Source organism: Bos javanicus, chromosome 4 (genome assembly GCF_032452875.1).
Source record: "Bos javanicus breed banteng chromosome 4, ARS-OSU_banteng_1.0, whole genome shotgun sequence".
In the NCBI taxonomy this organism is placed as follows: Eukaryota; Metazoa; Chordata; class Mammalia; order Artiodactyla; family Bovidae; genus Bos; species Bos javanicus.
Genome location: NC_083871.1, coordinates 80,521,622 through 80,538,087, shown reverse-complemented (window position 1 = coordinate 80,538,087; position 16,466 = coordinate 80,521,622).

Below are 16,466 nucleotides of genomic sequence, written 5' to 3'. Positions count from 1 at the left end.
TCCATGGAATTCTACACGCAAGAATTCTGGAATGGGTAGCCATTCTCTTCTCCAAAGGATCTTCCTGACCCAGGGATTGCACCCAGGTCTCCTGCAGTCCAGGCAGATTCTTTACTGTCTGACTGCAAATGTTATGGCAGTGCCATTTGCAGGTGGAATTAAAACAGCATTAATTAGCTTCATTGAATTGTTCCCTGACTTTAGTCTGGGAGTCAGTAACAAAGGCTATGGTTTTTCCAGTGGTCATGAATGCATGTGAGAGTTGGACCATAAAGAAAGCTGAGTGCTGAAGAACTGATGCTTTCGAACTGTGGTGTTGGAGAAGACTCTTGAGAGTCCCTTGGACTGCAAGGAGATCCAACCTGTCATCCTAAAGGAGATCAGTCCTAGGTATTCATTGGAAGGACTGATGTTGAAGCTGAAGCTCCAATACTTTAGCCACCTGATGTGAAGAGCTGACTCATTTGAAAGACCCTGATGCTGGGAAAGATTGGGGGTGGGAGGAGAAGGTGACGAGAGAGGATGAGATGGTTGGATGGCATCACCGACTCAATGGACATGGGTTTGGGTGAACTCCAGAAGTTGGTGAAGTATAGGGAGGCCTGGCATGCTGTAGTTCATGGGGTCACAAAAAGTCAGACACAACTGAGAAACTGAACTGTACTGAACTGAACAAAGACACCGTATATTTCCCTTGGCTCTTCTGGATAACTGGTCCTTCATGGCTCAACATGATACCTTAAAGCATTCCTGCCTCAGACCAAAGGAACACACCAGTTACAGAGATGCCATGTGGGTACATGCTTCTAAGAGAATTGGTGGTTAACAAGCCAGTTTATCCTTATTCTGTTGAATAATAATATTATTTTTATTGAATATTGAATAATAATATTTTTACCACCAAAGTGGTATCCATGAGCTCTATGTTAATTATATTAATCAGTTGAAGTTTACATATTAGTATTTTCAAGAAATATCAGATACCAGTAAGCCTCCTGTTAAAGCCATAGGGTTACTATAAATGGCTAAAGGATAAAGAGGAACTCAGGGTGTGAAGCTAGGAGAGGGGAAAGTTTGAAAATAGAACTGTTTCTCTACATACCATCTTGTGCCCTGATATTTGGAAAACACAGCTTCACATTGCTGTGCTGTCCATGAGGCACTATTGTGAAGCAGGAGGGAGACTGGGGGAAAAGAGAATGCGAATGAAAGGGCAGAGAGGAGAAGTGCAGATATAGGTGTACACCATAGGCTCAGTGTGGGTTTATCTGCCAGACTAGAGAAAGGGCAACATCATGTAGGAATGATCCTTCAGAAACTCACTCTGTACTCTTTTAATCCATTTCCACTGAGTGGATGGACTAGTCTGCTTATTTTCAATCAGGTGAATGGTGTATGGGGTCCAAGCAGAGCCTCCCAGTCTCACACGGGCTGGCAGGAGTCAGAGGGCCTTGACGAAATGTGATTTCCCCAGTGCCTGTCTGTGGTTGCCCAATCCCATACTCCTCTCCTTTCAGCCCTCCAGGTACAAGCTGTATCCTAGGACTGAATAACATCCCATTAGAATTTGGACAATATCTCATTTTCTAACTGTTTCCCAACTTCCTTTTCTCTCAGAATTTACCTGTTCTCCTTCTCATTCCAACAAGGTCCCGCTTTCCGCTTGAGTCAGAGCAGGCATTGTCATGTCTTTAAATTGGGTACTACAATCTCTGATCAAATGCCAAATTGCTCTTAAGTCAGAATTTAATAATTCAGGTTAAGAATTGGCCATTTCCACAAATCACTCAAGGACTGGATGGATGGACAGAGAGGACTACGTATTTTTTGGTTAGTCTTTAAATATCTCAAGTGGAAATGGCAACCCACTCCAGTATTCTTTCCTGGGAAATCTCATGGACAGAGGAGTCTGGTGGGCTACAGTCAGTCCATTGGGTTGCAAAGAGTCAGACATGACTGAGCGACTTTCACTTTACTTAAATGTCTCAAAAGCTTTAATAGATCCTCTCCCTTCTTGTGGGGTCAGTAAAAGCTTTCTCTAAGCAAAGTTCACCCACTACTGCTATTGATGCTTCAAAGGACATCTACAGACCCGCTCTTTAAGCCAACCTTTTCTGTCTTGTGTAGGATCTGTAGCCAGGATGCTCACTCATTGAGCTTCAGCTTTAGATTTGTTCTTATGCTTTGCCTCCCAATGTAGACAAGATATTTCATTTACTTCATCTCTTTGTCCCAGTTGCCTAGTCTCGACTCTTCCTGACCATGATTTCTGAAATTCCAACTTATTGATAGTGGGTGATTATAGAGCTAGGAGTTTATTTATCACTCTGCATTACATCATGTAGACAGGGATTGATAGATCTGGAGGAGGAAACAATATTTAGCACCTACTAGGTGCTGTACATTTTGCATGAATCATTTCAGAATCTATACAACCATACCATCAGGGAGTTATTATTATCCCTATTTTGAACATGAATAAACATAAGTAATTCTCCAAACTTACACTAATAAGAACCAGCAGAGCTGGGATTCAAATCCAGATCTGATTTCAAAATATTTGCTATCTTTGAATACATTAACTTAAGACTTACAGACATCACCAGCCTACCTTCTTACCTAGAACCATGTATTAGAACCAATATATATTCTATTGTTATTAGATTAAGCAAGTTCATTACTATTTCAAGAAACACCTGATATAAGCTTTCCACAGATATTATACAAATTCTAAAGAATCAGAAAGATGTAGTCCTGTCTCTTAAAATTCTCTCAGTCTGAGGAAAGTTAAATAATACATAACTATGATATAATATAATATAATCATATTTGTTCATTAAGAAAGTTAGGATGGGATTTGTTCAAGGAGTATTTAAAAAAAAGGCAGACCCAACGCTTTAGTAAGGATTCTCAAGCGAAATGAGATGGGGTAAGTGTTCCAAACAGAAAGAACTTCTGAGCAAATGTACAGAGGCAGGCAAGCAACTGGAATGTTCTGGAATCTGTGAGTAATCTGATGTACCTAATGAAATACTTCTCAGATATCTGCTTCTAAATACCTCTAAAGAATAGAGTGAAAGTTTTTAATGTGAGATTCGGGTCAGGATGGAAATAATCTTACCAAAGTAGAATTTATTTGATATTTTTTGCTTTATTTTTAAAATTAGCAAAAATTAGTATTTGGAATTCTAGTCCAAACTTTACCTGTGTTTGTTTATAAATAATGTTTTAAAATTGCTTGCCATGTGAATTAGCATTTTCATGGAGGGATATTTGAAGCTCTGGGAAGATGTATCAAGCATATCCCGTGGGTTTTATGTGTGTCCTGGTTACTTCATAAACTTTGTGTTGTCTTGGCTACCTCATAAACTACTACCTCAGAGTTTATGCCATTCTGTCTCATTTGAGAAGCATGGACTCAAATAAACATGTACAACTAAATTGTGTTCAGAGGTGAGGCTGAACATCGAAGCTAGGCTTAGTTTATGAAAAATTCAGATCAGTGAAGTAACAGGATCATATCCAGATTTTTATTTATCAAAGTAATCTTTTCATGTAATATGTGTTTTAAGTTACAGTCTAATTATGCAAAGCAGTTGGTTATATCAAGAAAAATAGATTATTTGATCAACATTTTCCTAAGGATGATGATGTCATTTTCTCCTTCAGCCATTATTTTTTTCCTCACTGATCTCTGTTGCACACACGTAGTCACATCTGTCTCAGGGATTTGTACAAACCCTCTCTGACCAGTGTTCTTAGTACAGATATAGCCCAATGATGGGCAGGTGCATAGGATGGTAAATCGCACCTTGAAAACATAGAAATGCTGGATGGTTTGCAAAATAATTTGTGTGAATCAAATTAATATCTGAAGCAGGAAAAAAATCAGCATCTGACTTGGAACGTGCCGATTTCAGTACAGTAAATTTCATGAAAAAAAAAAAAATCTGTTCTACCAAACTCATTAGCATTTGATAAGGTTGGCTCAGATTTCTTTCTTTTTCATTTTTTTCCCCTTGGACTACCTGAGCTCCTGACATCAAGGCTGACCTTACCCCTAGGTCACTGGAGAAGGCCCTCTGCCCCCTCTTCCACCCTCAGTGATGCCTGAAATACTTTAAGTAGGAGACCAATCAATCAATTTTGCCTCCACAATATGAGTAACACCTAGACCTAAATTCATACAAAGAGATGAAAGCTGAAATCAGACGTTTCCTAAGGCAACAAGTATGGGTCGATAGAAGGAAGGACAGCACACAGGGGTGCTCGAGGCCAGAAGGAATACCAGCTGTACCAAGTTTCAGAGAAAGCAAAAAAAAACCCAAAATAAAATAAATAAAGATGAGATTATGAATAACAAAGCCAAATGTCACCTATTACAGTTTTACCCAAGGCTTGTACTAATGAAACTACAATCTACTCAGTGACCCCATGATGTAAAACATGCTTCTTATGCTGGCAGCTTGTGCTGTTAAAGGTGAAAGACATTAGGATTATAATAAAATATGAAATTTATTAAAATTCTAATGAGAAAGTATCATTTGGACTTCCTGCAATCAAATTTGAACCCTCTCCAACAAATCAGTTATAAATGCATAAAAAATTCTTAATTTTAATCCAAAACAATGAAAAGTCCCATAAGCAAGAAATATAACAGAGTAAGCAAAACACAAATCAAAATCATCTTTTAGAATGCAGGTGAATATGGTGAGACTATATGCCATAGGTTTCACAGTTCAAATCATTTTTTGTGTTTTCTCCAAATACATTCAAAATGGCAATAGGGAAAGGATGTATGATTATCATGTTTGAACAAGTGTCAAAAGGTTAGCTTGATGAGTGCTGTGAAGGAGCAAGTAATTTGATGTAGGAAAATATTAACAATCATAAATAAACTCAGTGATGAATCAAGTACTTTATTTTCCTATATTGAGATAAGAATAATTTAGAATTTTACAAAACAAATGAGTTTACTCTGTCTACTGAAGTTCATTTCTGCTCTTATGGCCATAACTGACTCTACGGAAGAAATACTACTTAGATGTAATAAGGATACTTGTGAGAAGTTAGAACAATGATAAGGTGGACAGGATACTTGAATCCATAATTAATTTGCATTGTTTTTCTCCTGAACTTTTTGTCATGAAATTTGCAAAATGAACACAGGTGGAGGACATATGTATTACTTGTACTAGTTTGTGATAGGTTGGCAACTGAATTTCCAGAGTTTTCCTCAGCCATACAAAAATTGGGCATCTCAGTACCTATCTCTATTATTGAGGCATATCTTTGAAATCTGGTTTCAGTTGGTAAATGTCCCACGCTGTTATCATGTCATTCACATCCTTCTTTCTGGCACATCCTAAGAATTGGTTTCCTTTTTACCTCCCATGCCTCTAGAGTTCTCTGAACTTAAGGGGCACATTTTCAAGTTTTTTGTTCTATCAAGCAAAGGTAAACTTGAGGAAGAATGAAGTATACACAGAACCTCTCAACTGCAGGTAGCCCTCTGGATGTGCAGGTTCTATATCCTTGAATTTAACTGATCAAGGATAGAAAATTTTCAGAAAAAAAATTCCAGCAAGTTCCAAAAAGGAAAACTTGAATTTGCTGTGTACCAGCAACTATTTACATAACATTTATATTGTGTTTACAACTGTTTACATAGCATTTATATTAAGCATTATATGCAATCTAGAAATGATTTAAAGTCTATGGAAGGTATGCATAGGTTGGGCTTCCCAGGTGGCTCAAGTGGTAAAGTATCCACCTGTCAACACAAGAGACACCAGAGATGCGGGTTCAATCCCTGGGTCAGGGAGATGTCCTGGAGGAGGAAATGGCAACCCACTCCAGTATTCTTGCCTGAGAAAACTCATGAACACAGAAGCCTGGTGGGCTACAGTCCACGGGGTTGCAAAGAGTCGAACACGACTGAGTGACTGAGCATAAGCACATAAGCACATGTGTAGGTTATATGCAAATATTACACCATTTTTATATAAAGGATTGAGCATCCATAGATTTTGGTTTCTGCAGAGGTCCTGGAAACAATCACCCAAGATATTGAGTGATGTCTATATGTATTAGTTGCAAAATGAATAAGATGATAGAGGAGGAGAAAGATAGATCAACTTTTATCTTCTTATCTCTTTTGTGACACTGAAAACAGATAAAATTCTAGATAAACAAAGACTTTCTAAAATAACTGCATGAACTCTTAGACTAGAATTCAGCTTGTTCTATATGATATAGATCTTATTCCTAAATCTTCTGATTTAAAAATAAGGATAAAATATTAGGAAACATTGGATGATTATGTTTTATGGCGTTTCTTGGTTAGAACTACAGATACATGATGGCCACAGAGAATGAGCTGTTGAATGTGAGCAGATTTTTCAGTTATAGGAGTTTGCCAATTTAACCATTCCCTCCACCCCCCACATAATATTTTTAAATGAAAACTTCCTAAAATGTGTTAAAATAACCTATTTCTAGTAACTCAAAATATTTGTTCAGTATTCTGTAGCATATTCTTTAGTATTATTGAAGTATACATAGCTACTTACCCTTAAATTCAATAACCTCACACTTTTTTATGAGATGCTGAATCTATTTTTTTACAGTTTTCCTGCATTGCCAAAGTCAATCAGGTGATGACCTAACTACACTTATGCCTTCTGGCCTTATCCTCCTAAAACACACAAATTATAATCTACATGGGTTGAAAAATCAGGCTCTCAAATTTGTAGGAATTGGATTTAAAGTAGAACTAAATGGGGACCTGAAAAAAGCTTGTGATATTTGTGGTTATTTTTGGTCGCTTTTTTGTGAAATTTCATCTGTGATCATATTCCAAAAATTTAAACTGTTTAATAAATGACTCGTGGATAAGTGAGTTAATAAAAAATGTTTTAGCTATAATTTAGATGAAGCATTCATATTTTGCAAAAATAACATGTCATTTCACCTATGTTTCAGGTGTAAGGTATATCCTGCTTGATATAACAATAATCTGCTGAGAAGGATTACCAAATGCAGAAATCTCATAATTTAAGTCTTTGGCTTTCCTACAGAGGCCAACCTTGTCTAGGGTACAATAGTTCTAGTCTTTCGGATCCCTGAAGCGATTAAAGGAAACACTGAATTTGCTGATGCTGCTCATTTATTTCCTTGGTATTGTCATTCCATCATGGTTACTGGGAGGGGTCAACAATGCATTTTAAAAAAATGCAAAGTAGTTTTTAGTTTTAGTGAAAGAGGATGACCAAATGTCTGACAGAATCTCTTGAGGTTAACAAAATGGGACGATGTCCAGTTTCAGGCCACAAAACAATACAGAAGAATGAATGTGATATGCCATTTCTAATGGGGTAGGACTTTTGAAAACAGTCTTTTTTTATCCTGGTGTTGATTATAAACAGGAACTGCAACTTGCCAGACTTATATACGTCTCGGTACTTATACATACAAGCCCAGAGACTACAGCCTTATGTAACACTATGAACACATTTGCATTTACATTTGTACAATTAGCTTAAAAACTATTATGGGAAAAATTATTTGAATTGTCAGAGGATACTCAGTTATGTGTTTTGAAATAAAACATCACAGCTATATTGTATTCTAATTTGAAAAATATCCAGGCATATACAAGGAAACTAAAATAAAACTATAGAAAAGCAATATCTTATTTATTAGGTAACTAAGGTGTTAGATATTTTAATCCCTATGAAACAAATCTAGTTTCTAGAGACTACTGACATATTTGATCAAGGTTGATATGCCACTGGCTTCCTGAGATTTCATTTAATTAAAAACACTTAAATGGCACTTAATATGAACAATAGATTATTCTAAGCACTTTACAAATAATAAGTCATTCAATCCTCTTCACAATCTTAGAAAATATGTAATATTAGTATCCTCATATTACAGATGAATCAACTGAGGTACTGACAAGTAACTTGCCCAAAGTGGATTTTGAGGTCAGAAATCTGGCTGAGGACTCTATGCACTTAATCACTACTGTAAGTTACCTCACTAATTTACATCCCATGGCACCTGGAGCTATGCCACTGCTGCCAAACATACCCACTATGCTAGCATTGCTGGATCACAAGACAAGTCAGGACTCAATCACATGCCACATTCAGACCAACTTCCTCACTCAACAGACAAAGCTTTGAGCCCAGTCTTCAGTTCACACTCCTCTCCTTCCATCATAACACTTCCTCTGGTCATTCTCTTAGATGGGGGAGAGGTGAGGCACATGGGAAAGAGATCATTGCCTGTCAAGGAATTTAATTTGCATACACCAAAATCATTCAAAAAATATAGAAACTCAAAATAAAAGGAGTTGCAGTCTCAACCCATTTGTTCCTGGAGATTCCTTGGTCCCTATGCAAATTTACACCCACCTCATCCCAATAACCGCTTGCATAAAAGGAGTATTGAGAAAGATGCCAATTTGTCAAGCTATGACATCTGTGCATTAAAGCAATGCAAAGTAACTTGCCTGTGGTTCTCTTAATTTAGAAAGGCCACTCAAGTGATGCTTCCAGACCTAGCATTAAGTGGCAAATTACATAATTTCAGTTTCAACTGTTCAATCAGTGACAGAAATTTTAAATCTGTTTAACCAGCTAACTCTACCCATTCCAAAATACTCAAGATCCAACAAGCCCCAAGTACCATAGGATGTATCAGAACATCTTCAATTCCCGTAGCTACTCATTCCTGGGCCACTAGAAAGCAAACAGCTCATGGGCTCACCATCAAGTTATACCTACATTTACTTATAACATGACTATCATTTATTAATCCTTAGAGGATTATTTTCAGAGAAGGCAATGGCAACCCATTCCAGTACTCTTGCCTGGAAAATCCCATGGATGGAGGAGCCTGGTGGGCTGCAGTCCATGGGGTCGCTAAGAGTCAGACACGACTGAGTGACTTCACTTTCACTTTTCACTTTCATGCATTGGAGAAGGAAATGGCAACCCACTCCAGCATTCTTGCCTGGAGAATCCCAGGGACAGGGGAGCCTGGTGGGCTGCTGTCTGTGGGGTCACACAGAGTCGGACACGACTGAAGCAATTTAGCAGCAGCAGCAGCAGAGGATTATTTTAGGAGGATAAAAATAACAAAAATAATTACCTTGATTTGGACCATTTTGATCTTAAAGTGCTTGGAAGAGACATCCAGGAGGAACAGCTCTAGGGCATTTGGAAACGTTGGTGTTGAACTCACAAGATGGAGTGGTTTAGGGATATACTTTAAGTGTTTTGAGTTATTTCATATACATAAGTTAAAAGTTCATTGGCAAAAGTTAATTTGTGGCCAGACTGTGAAAGATTTTATATATTAATAGCAAGAAATTTGTAATTATTTTATAAGCAAGGACATGAGACATTCCCTTTTCCCCCAAGAAGTCTGTGAGTATATCTATACTTAAGAAGCACATCTGGTCATATTAAATGAATGTAAATAAGAGATTATAGGAAAAATTTTAAAATAAATGATGACGTATAGAACCAGAACCATGGAAATGGAAATTCCTGTACAGAAAAGTTAAGAACAAAGAGAAAATTTAATCTTTATTAAAAACTGGAAACAAACTTTTGGTTTTCATGAAAGTTATACTGTTCTATTTATTTTACTCTAGGCAGAGAGACAGAAGAAAGAAATCTAGGCAGCAAATCAGGATGCTGGACTGAATTTGAAGAAACAGGAATTTTATGAGCATGGGGATATCTAATATTTACTGTTATGTGGTTTGTTTTGCTGTTTGACAAAGGAAGAGCATATAGAGTATAGCAATGGTAATTCCTAAATCCAAATGAATTAGCAAAATCCAAGCTTCCTCTGCTTATAGATTAGGGTTTGAGTCCATTTCATCCTCATCTCAAAGGGCAGGTTTCCTTGGAATACCTGGGGTACTTGAGTCTGGGGGCAGCAGAACTGTGTGTGCTCTTGGCTTGAGCAGGGACAAATATATATTCTCCACAGACTCCTAGAGCTCTCCAGCTAAGTTTGCCAAGCTGAGTACATAAACATCACCTAGAGGGAAGACAGGTTCCATCCCTGGGTCGAGAACATCCCCTGGAGAAGGAAACAGCTACCCACTCCAGTATTCTTGCCTGGAGAATCCCATGGACAGAGAAGCCTGATGAGCTACAGATCATGGGGTTGCAAACAGTTGGATGTGACTGAGCGACTAACACACAACAACAGAGAGAATGTACACTTGATACTAAACATTAACCTTCTGATAAATCTCCAAACACTGGCTGTTCTCAGTGCCATGACAAACCATGGCTTCCTTCTAGTAATCTTCAGGTTATAGGCACAACACTGTCAAGGTACCAGGTGATCTCAAGCCAGATGGTGTTCAACAACAGGGATGTAGGGGTGAGTAACACATGGTCCCTGTCCCCGTCCCTGTAAAACACATGGCCCAGTGAGAGGGAAGCTATTTTTCCATATAATTAAAAATCAGGACAAGAGTTTATAAATGGTGAAGATGAACAATGCAGAACGCCAGAGGACTCATTGATTCTTTAGAGGGTCACTCATCATTTCTCGTTACACTTCCAAGGCTTCTCCTTCCACCTAGGGCACTCAAGAGATGAAGTGTCTGGCTCCCAAAATATCAGACATCAAACATCTATGGAGATTATTTTTGCAGACGCTTCATATATATTAAGGCCAGCACCGGTCTAAAAGGAAAAGAGATCGTAGAATACAGCTAGCCATACTAGATATGCTATCTTAGTGTAATTCTTCTAACAGTTATATGGAGTTGGTATTATTATTGTCATCTAAGGAATGAGGAAGCAAGAACACAGAAGTCTATACAACTTGTCAGAATACAAACCCTTATCTGCCCAATTTCAAAGTTCTCACTTTTTCCACAATGTCATGCTCAGTCTCCCAAGGTGGGGATTATGAAATATTTCCTCATTGTTTAAAACAGTATGTGCATTGTAGCATGCATATATAACATTATTATACCTAGACACATACACATATGAAGCATCATTAGTCATTAGGCAAATTTAATCAAAAACACAAAGAGATATAGCTACATAAACAGAATGATAAAGAAAAAACAAACAATGCCCCCCACTTTTCAAACATTACAATACCAAGCACTGGTGAAGATTTGGAGCAGTTGGAATGCTCGTATCTTGCAGGGATAATGCAATCACCAGCAAGTTAGCCACAGTGGAAAAGTTTGGCAGTCTACTATAATACTAAATATATAATTACATAATCTATCAACCCCACTTCTACGTGTTTTATAGAGGCACATGAAAACTTTTGGGCACACAGAGACCTGTATGTGAATGGTTAAAGTAATTTTCTTCATAATAACCCCAAACTAGAAATAACTCAAAAGTTCATCTATTATTATAGTTACTAAATTGTAGTACATTCACATAAAAAAAGTATGTATGTAAATACATATCCATAAAATGGAATGATACTCAAAAGAAATAAGGAACAAACTATTGACACATGAATCCCTTAGAAGAAATGGAGTAACCCTCATAGTCAACAAAAGAGTCCGAAATGCAGTACTTGGGTGCAATCTCAAAACAACAACTTATCTCTGTTCGTTTCCAAGGCAAATCATTAAATATCACAGTAATCCAAGTCTATGGCCCAAACCTAATGCCAAAGAAGCTGAAGTTGAAAATTTCAATGAAGACCGACAACGCCTTCTAGAACTAACACCAAAAAAAGATGTCCTTTGCATCATAGGGGACTGGAATGCAAAAGTAGGAAGTCAAGAGATACCTGGAGTAATAGGAAAGTTTGGCCTTGGCGCACAGAATGAAGCAGGGCAAAGGCTAACAGAGTTTTGCCAGGATAACACAATGGACATAGCAAACATCCTCTTCTAACAACGCAAGAGACAACTCTACACATGGATATCACCAGACGGTCAACACCAAAATCAGGTTGATAATATTCTTTGCAGCCAAAGATGGAGAAACCCTATACACTCAGCAAAAACAAGACCAGGACCTGACTGTGGCTCAGATCATAAACTCCTTATTGCAAAATTCAGACTTAAATTGAAGAAAGTAGGGAAAACCACTAGACCAGTCAGGTATGACCCAAATCAAATCCCTTATGATTATACAGTGGAAGTCACAAATAGATTCAAGGGATTAGATCTGACAGAGTGCCTGAAGAACTATGGACAGAGGTTCATAACATTGTACAGGAAGCGGTGATCAAAACCATCCCCAAGAAAAAGAAATGCAAAAAGGCAAAATTATTGTCTGAGGAGGCCTTATAAATACCTGAGAAAAGAAAAAAAAAATGAAAGGCAAAGGAGAAAAGGAAAGATATTACCAACTGAATGCATAGCTCCAAAGAATAGCAAGGAGAGATTAAAAAAAAAAAAAAGGCTTTCTCAGTGATCAATGCAAAGAAATAGAGGAAAACAATAGAATGGGAAAGACTAGAGATCTCTTCAAGAAAATTTTAGATACCAAGGGAACATTTCATGCAAAGATGGGCACAATAAAGGACAGAAACAGTACGGACCTAACAGATGATGACGATATTAAGAAGAGGTGGCAAGAATACACAGAAGAACTGTACAAAACAGATCTTAATGACCCAGATAACCACAATGCTGATATGATCACTCTTCTAGAGCCAGACATCCTGGAATGTAAAGTCAAGCGGGCCTTAGGAAGCACCACAATGAACAAAGCTAGTGGAGGTGATGGAATTAGTTGAGCTACTTCAAATCCTAAAAGATGATGCTGTGAAAAGGCTGCACTCAATATGTCAGCAAATTTGGAAAACTCAGCAGTGGCCACAGGATTGGAAAAGGTCAATTTTTATTTCAATGCCAAAGAAGGTTCATCAGTTCAGTTCACTTCAGTCGCTCAGTCGTGTCCGACTCTTTGCAACCCCATGAATCGCAGCACGCCAGGCCTCCCTGTCCATCACCAACTCCCAGAGTTTACCCAAACTCATGTCCATTGAGTCGGTGGTGCCATCCAGCCATCTCATCCTCCATTGTCCCCTTCTCCTCCTGCCCCCAATCCCTCCCAGCATCAGGGTCTTTTCCAATGAGTAAACTCTTCGCATGAGGTGGCCAAAGTATTGGAGTTTCAGCTTCAACATCAGTCCTTCCAATGAACACCCAGGATAGATATCTCCTTTAGGATGGACAGGTTGGATCTCCTGGCAGTCCAAGGGACTCTGAAGAGTCTTCTCCAACACCACAGTTCAAAAGCATCAATTCTTCGGCACTCAGCTTTCTTTTTAGTTCAACTCTCACATCCATACATGACCACTGGAAAAACCGTAGCCTTGACGAGATGGACTTTTGCTGGCAAAGTAATGTCTCTGCTTTTTAAAATGCTATCTAGGTTGGTCATAAGGTTCATACTACTGCACAATTGCACTCATCTCACACACTAGCAAAGTGATGCTCAAAATTCTTCAAGCTAGACTTCAATAGTACATGAACTGAGAACTTCCAAATGTTTAAGCTGGATTTAGAAAAGGGAGAAGAACCAGAGATCAAATTGCCAAAACCTGTTGGATCATCTAAAAAGCAAGAGAATAACAGAAAAGCATCTATTTCTGCTTCATTGACTATGCTAAAGCCTTTGACTGTGGATCACAATAATCTGTGGAAAATTCTAAAAAAAAAAGATGGGAATACTGGACCACCATACCTGCCTCCTGAGAAATCTGTATGCAGGTCAAGAAGCAACAGATAGAAATGGACATGGAACAACGGACTGGTTCCAAATTGAGAAAGGAGTACATCAAGGCTGTATACTGTCACCCTGCTTATTTAACTTCTATGCAGAGCAGACCATGTGAAATGCTGGGCTAGAGGAAGTACAAGCTGGAATCAAGATTGCCAGGAGAAATATTAATAACCTCAGATATGCAGATGACACCACCCTTATGGCACAAAGTGAAGAGGAACTAAAGAGTCTCTTGAAAGTGAAAGAGGAGAGTGAAAAAGCTGGCTTAAAATTCAATATTCAAAAAATGAAGATCATCTGGCCCCATCACTTCATGGCAAATAGATGTGGACACAATGGAAGCAGTGACAGACTTTATTTTTGTGGGCTTCAAAATCACTGCAGATGGTGACTGCCGCCATGAAATTAAAAGACACTTGTTCCTTGGAAGAAAAGCTATGACAAACCTAGACAGCATATTAAAAAGCAGAGACATTACCTTGCTGAGAAAGGTCCATATAGTTAAAGCTATGATTTTTCTGGTAGTCATGTATCGATGTGAGAGTTGGACCACAAAGAAAGCTGAGCACTGTAGAATCAATACCTTTGAATTGCAGTGCTAAAGACTCTTGAGAGTCCCTTGGGCTGCAAGGAGATCAAACCAGTCAATCATAAAGGAAATCAGTCCTGAAGATTCATTGGAAAGACTGATGCTGAAGCTTAAGCTCCAATACTTTGGTCATCTGATGCAATACTTTTCATTGGAAAAGACTCTGATGCTGGGAAAGATTGTAGGCAGGATGAGAAGGGGACAACAGAGGATGAGATGGTTAGATGGCATCACTGACTCGATGGACATGAAATTGAGCAAGCTCTGGGAGTTGGTGATGGACAGGGAAGCCTGGTGTGCTGCAGTCCGTGGGGTCACAAAGAGTCAGACACAACTGAGTGGCTGAACTGAACTGATTGACACATGAAAGGAACATGGAGGAATCTCAAAAGGATTATGATAAGTGAAAGAAGCCAGACACGGAGGCTATATACATGTTGGATTCATTTACAGGACTTTCTAGAAAAGGTAAAACTGTCGGGGCAAAATTAGATCAGTGGTTGTTAGGGGCTAGGGTAAGTGAAGAGAATTTATTATAAAGGAGAATAAGAAAACTGTTTGGAGTTATAGAAATATTCTATAGTTTGATTTCAGAGGTGCTTCATGGCTCCATGTTTGGAAAAACTTGTAGATACACTAGTCACTAAAATGGACTATTTTGCTTTATGTAATGTTAACCTTATTCTAAAATGCCTAGAACTATATCCCACTAAAGGGTGAACGTCTCTAACCTAAATTAACTTCAATAATCCTTAGGTTAACACCTTATCCCCTCCACCCCCCCACACCCACATGCACAAAGATCTTCCAGAAAAATGTATTTTAAAACAAAAATCTCTTTAAACCATTCTTATTTTGTTCTTTTTAACAAATCCCACCCACAAGGTGCCATCTTTTATGGAATATTTTCTAATAAGCAAGGATACCAGAAAACAATAAGAATAATTTGTTCCATCCACCATCATCCTGCTGCAGATGCAGACAAAGTATGAGTGTGAAAGGATTCGAGCCTCTTAGGAAGATTAATGGAAACCCAGATGGAGGGACTCCTAAGGAACTAACAGCTTCATCTGAAATCTAGTGGAAAACAATTGTCTTAGAGTCATGTAGTTATAACCAAGTCCTACTGCCCTCCAGCACTGCTTGACAGCCCTGTGGGGTCTGAAAGCAGAGGCCTGAGAACAGAGATTTATCCCATAAATTAAGCTTCTAATATCCCAGCGGAATATTTTGTTCGCCCCTTGGCCATATGTAACTGCACTGCTAACTGTCACTTCAAGAGAACATTCTAAAAATGAGGTGGAAAAGGGTGCAGGACAGGGAGTATTTAATTGAAAAGAAAAACCCACCAAAACTTTGTACAAATAAAAATAAAAATTTAAGAGCTTATTTTGCAATTCCTTTAAACTTGCCTCATGTCCCAGTGTCTAAACATGCTTGGGGCCATCTTTTAAATTATTTTTCTCAACCAGTGGGGTGTCCTTTTTAAATTACTGAAGATGTCCAAAGATAGTCATGTTTTTAATCTATGAAAAATGCAGGACTTTTTCTGAGAATTTCTACTTGCCCTACCTATTACTCATTTTCTAAGTTTGCTAAGACCTTTGAGGGAAAGGGGTATAAACAACATAAATAATGACACATTGCTAAGTTTCCTTAACAATGGAGAATAGGACAGAACCAGAAATTTTGTCCCAAAAGTGTCTGAATAAAACCATATATGGTATTAAATATTATTGAATAGTTCATGCATTTTCAATTCACTGTAATGCTCTCCTCTGTGCTCACCAGTTCTTCAAGCAAGGTTAAGTCAACCAGCAAGAGGAAACACTTATTTAGAGCCCATATGAAGAGGAAGAATCATGAACAGTGAATAAACATGTAGAAGCAGGTACATTATCATCCTCTATGTATTTTGGAAGTCCATAGCCTTCTCTCTCTAATCCAAGGGGCAAGATTTCAAAATATAGTCTTTACTGGAATATTTATCTAATTTATCATCATCTGACTAAAGCCAAACGCTAACCACAATAAATAATTGTTTCATTAAAAAATTAGTTGTAACAGCTCCAGAAGATGAATCATTCAGCTATATGCACACACATGTATGCCCCTTCTGG